General features: G+C 52.3%; 1 long non-coding RNA gene across 1 annotated transcript; it reads right to left on the bottom strand.

Moving 5' to 3' along the window:
- Positions 1 to 746: 746 nt before the first annotated feature.
- On the bottom strand, positions 747 to 4,435 carry LOC145541970 (uncharacterized). Its single transcript, XR_014079479.1, has 2 exons — positions 3,461 to 4,435; positions 747 to 2,076 (listed from the first exon to the last, which is right to left on the bottom strand). It is a non-coding gene; the product is annotated as an uncharacterized LOC145541970 (long non-coding RNA).
- Between the last annotated feature and the right edge of the window lie 364 nt (positions 4,436 to 4,799).

Here is a 4,799-nt window from a genome sequence, read left to right as displayed (position 1 = left end):
TGAAAACCTCCTCTGCGCTCCACGATCACCCTGTCCCCACCCCCGACCTGGAGTTCCCCTGCAAGGAACACCACCCCCCACCCCACCCCAGGCATGGACAGAGCCCCGTCTGGGACTTAGGGCCTCGAATTCCTGCTCTGGACAAGCTCCTTGCCCCGCACGGAGCCTCCTGTCTCTACCGGTAAGGCATGGGTGGATGATCCCCGGGGTCCTTCCCAGTTGAGACAGTCCACCTTTTATGGGCATTTTGGTTCCCAGACCCAGTTGGCTGGGAGTCTCCAAACCCTAAGGTGCAGTCAGCGGGCAAGCCAGCAGAGGGCGCGCACGCCCCGTTTACGGGAGACCGAGGCCCCCCAGCCCTGGAAGGACCCTGGAAACAGTGAGTCTTCACTTGTACCCTCTCCTACTCTGGTTTTCCAAGGGCTCCACAGTCTCAAGACCAGGCCTCTGTGCCTTTGCACATAATGCAGTGTCCCCCGCCGGCCAGTCCTGATCTTGCCTGCAAATCTGAGCGAGGCATCTCACCTCTCAGCTAGGGAACACTGTCCCTGCTCCTCTGGGCAATCACATCTCTCTGAACTGCTTTATCCAGATCCTTAGTGCACATTGCAGGTCTGGCATTAAAGAGGGATGGATGCATTGGTGGATAGGGGGATGGATGGAAGAAAACCACCTACAAGCCACGCACATAGTTTTCCAAAAACAAATAATATGACAGTGAAAATGATTTACTGGGGAGGAAATCATTTTAAGAAATAAAACGTTTACTGAGGTCTAAGGAACTGACAACTGGATGGACATTTGTATAACAGTATAACAATCTTATTAAATTCTTACCAAAGTCCTTTGGGGCAGGTAATGATGCCCCCATTTTACAGAGAGGGCAACTGAATCTTAAAGGGAACAAAGATTGCCCAAAGTAACCCTGCAGGTATGTAGAAGAAGCAGGATTTGAACTCAGATCTGTTTCACGATTCATCCTGCTATTACCCAAATGCCAGCTCTGAGCTCATGGCCCTCCTGACTCCCCAGCAGGGCCCTCTGGGTAATCCCAAGAGGCAGACAAAAAATAGACAGGCCTCGACTGGACTGGCAGCCATTGGTCCTAGTTTTCACTAATTCTATCTTGACTCTCAAATTCTAGAGAGCCTAATTCTGACCCTACTAATAAAAGCTGACATTTGCAAACTGCTTACTAAGCACCAAGCACTCTGGATGGAATATCTGTGATCCTCACCAAAACCCAATATGAGGCATATTATCCCCATTTTACAGATGAGGAAACTGAGATTCTGAAAGGTCAAGTGATTGTCTGATGTCACATAGCTAATAGGTGGCAGAGGCAGAATTCAAACCCAGAGCTCTCTGTTTCCACGACCCAAGCTCTTTACTTACACTCACATTTTCCCATCCTCCAGCAGACATTCCAAAGGTCTCCCCTGGCCAAGACTCAGCTGGACTCATCCTGAACAGGTATGACCCTCCTCAGGCCCCCAGACAATCAGAGTCAAGACCATAGCCCCAAGCCCTTGCTTCATTTTGACTTTCTGGAGTTCTCAACCAAGGAGGAGGAACTTTAAGGAAACTGAAATGAATACCCCTTCTCTCCAGAAGCACCAGAGTCCCCAAACCCTTGTCCTAAACTTGGCTTTGAATCACCCAGATCCTGGCTCTGCCACTGAGTCTCTCAGGGCTGGAGAGGGTCCTTTAATAGCTCTAAGCCTCCATTTTCTCATCTGTAAAGTGAGATAATAGGATCAGGATCTCAGGTGACAGAGGGGACTCCTAGCATATTCAGGGGCTCATTCCATTCTAGTTCCCTTCCCTTGAAGCTCCAAAGGTGGATCCAAAGACCCAGCCATGGGAGACCTCCCATTTATTCACACACCCATTCAGCAAACCTCTGGGCACAGCTGTTTTGTGCCAGGCTCTGTGCTCTGTGACCTTGGATGAGTCACTTCATCTGTCTGTCCTTCCACTGATCATCTATAAAGTGGAGATGAACATGGCACATCACCTGCCCCCTGGATGGTCAGGAGAGCTAGAAATCCTGCAGGTGAAGTCTCGGCACAGTCCCTGGTACAAAGAAAGAGTCAGTGGTGACAGCTATTTCGATATTATTGAGGAGTTTTCAAAGTCTGATTGGGGGAAGAGACAGCTAATCAAATAATTGTCATACAATGGGATCACTGCTAATACTGGGCTTAAAGGAAACAAACAGATTGCCCAAGTGGATGGGCACTGGGGACCGGATGCTGAGGGGACACAGAAGAAGGAGCAACTAGCCCTGCCTGGGGAAATCAGGGAAGGCTGCCCAGAGGAGGTGCTGTTTGAAGCATAAAGAGGATTTCATCACAAGAAGGAGGGAAGGATTCCTGGCAGGGGAACAGCAGTTGCAGAAGCTCAGAGACTCTTGGCATAAAGAGATGCTCAGTAAAGAGCTGGTTGTGTCTGGAAGTTTGAGGACAGGGATCTGGGAGGTGATGGTGAACCATGTCATTGGTCTGACTGGGGAGGGGTTGGGACTCTCTCCTGGGGCAATAGGGAGCCTGAGAGAGAAAACCCAGTTCATCTTTGAGGAAGAGGCTCCAAATAGAGGCAGGGCCAAGGGGGATGGTGCAGGGCAGGGCAGGGCAGGAGAGAGACTGAGGAGGAGAGAGAAAATCAAGGAGAAGAAGAGGTGTTAGGGGTCAGAGAACCTACTCTGACTCTAAGCCCCCAAGACTTCTGCCAGGAAGGAGGGGCTGAAGCAAGGTGAGGGGACAGTGGACAAGCACCTCCCCTGTCAGCCAGGGCCGGAGCCAAGGCCGGGGGTCGGGAGGGGGTGCTGCTGGCACACTGGTCACTCACTCCACTAATTGGATTTCTGAGAAATTGCTCTCCTCCTCCACACCTGGGCAGCCAGGCAGCTCCATTAAAGCAGCTCTGTCAATCAGCCCAGGAGAAAGAACTAGGTACTGAGCAAGAAGGGGCTGACACCGACCCTGGGGATTCTCAGAATGGCCCCTGGGAGGGCTGGGGCTCAGGGCCGATCATGCAGGGAGGCTGGTGGGGACACGGTTAGGGGCGAGGAGGCTGGAGCTAGCAGTCTGCTTCCAAACTCAGCCTTTCATGGCTGTGTGACCTTGGGCCACACTTCCTTAGCCTCTCTGTGCCTCAAATGGGAATCCTCATAGGGTCTATTCAAGACAGAGAGGGTGTTCTGAGGAATCTTAAATAAAACCTGTCAAGCGCTGGCCACACGGCAATCTCTGGGTGAGGGCTGGGAGCTAATGTTAGTGAGGAGAGGGGGGGTCGTCTAATACCCCCAACAATCTCAACCCACAGCTTTCAAAGGCTCCCAAGATAAAATCCAAGTTTCTTGGGTGTCCCCTGTTCCGTTCCCCAGGCCACCCCTGCTCCTCCCACGCTGAACCCCTACCCTCTGTCTGTGCTGGTGCTTCTGCCAGGATACCCTCACCTCATCCCCTTGTCTCTCTAATGAAAGTGTGAGTCACTCAGTCGTATCCAACTCTTGTGACCCCGCGCACTGTAGGCCACCAGGCTCCTCTGTCCATGGAATTCTCCAGACATGAATACTAGAGTGGGTTCCCATTCCCTTCTTCAGGGGATCTTCCCCACCCAGGGATCGAACCCTGGTCTCTCTCACTGCAGGCGGATTCTTTACCGTCTGAGCTGCCAGCAAGACTCCTCGTTTCCACAGTGGGTCTCTGCTGCGAGGCGCTGTTCTCTGGCTTGGGCCATCTCTCCTGCCCCATCATGCCGCTTCATCAGGGGTGGCTCTCTCCTCTGGACTTCCCCTTAGAGCACCGGCTAACATCTGTCATTTATGGCTTACATTCTGCTCCTTGAGAATACTGGGGACCCCCGGAGAGTGGGGTTGTTGCTGTTTAGCCGCTCAGTCATGTCTGACTCTTTGCCACCCCATGGACTGCAGCACACCAGGCTTCCCTGTCTTTCACTATCTCCCAGAGCTTGTTCAAACTCATGTCCATTGAGTCAATGATGCCATCCAACCATCTCAACCTCTGGCGTCCCCTTCTCCTCCTGACTTCATCTTTCCCAGCATCAGGGTCTTTTCCAATGAGTCAGTTCTTCACATCAAGTGGCCAAAGTATTGGAGTTTCAGCTTCAGCATCAGTCCTTCCAGTGAATATTCAGGACTGATTTCCTTTAGGATGTACTGGTTGGATCTCCTTGCAGTCCAAGGGATTCTCAAGAGTCTTCTCCAACACCACAGTTCAAAAGCATCAGTTCTTCAGTGCTCAACCTTCTTTATGGTCCAACTCTCACATCCATACATGAGACAGAGACTGTGTCCGAAAGCCAGAACCCAACACACCGTGGGCCTCAGCTAAGAGTGGGTGAGTGAATGAGTGTACAAGCACCAGCCAGCCCCAACGTAAACTGCCTCCTCTGAGACGGGCTCTGTGCCAGGTGCCTGGCATGGGGCACCTCACTTGATGCTCACAAGTGCTTTGTGAAGTAGGGAGCACCCACAGGTGGGTGCTGTGACACCCACCTCACAGATGAGGAAACCAAGGCTCAAGGCTGAAGAACTGTCCAAGGCCACCCAGGCAAGAAGGGGTAGAGAGAGATGAGAACTCAGGTCTGCCACACCCCCCCTCACTCCAGAAGTCACTCCCAGGCTCTCTTCCACTTCCTAAACCCCTCCCGCCGTGGACCAAACAAAACACACTGACAGGCATTACCTCTTCTGCGGGGAGAAACCACAGAGAACCAGAGACTGCACTTCCAACCCTGGCTGCCAGCTTTCCTGGAGGTGGGACCCGGAGCAG

The sequence above is a fragment of the Giraffa tippelskirchi genome, chromosome 3 (assembly GCF_054371585.1).
Source record: "Giraffa tippelskirchi isolate mGirTip1 chromosome 3, T2T-mGirTip1v1.2.pri, whole genome shotgun sequence".
Classification (NCBI taxonomy): domain Eukaryota; kingdom Metazoa; phylum Chordata; class Mammalia; order Artiodactyla; family Giraffidae; genus Giraffa; species Giraffa tippelskirchi.
This window is presented reverse-complemented; position numbering and strand designations above follow the sequence as displayed.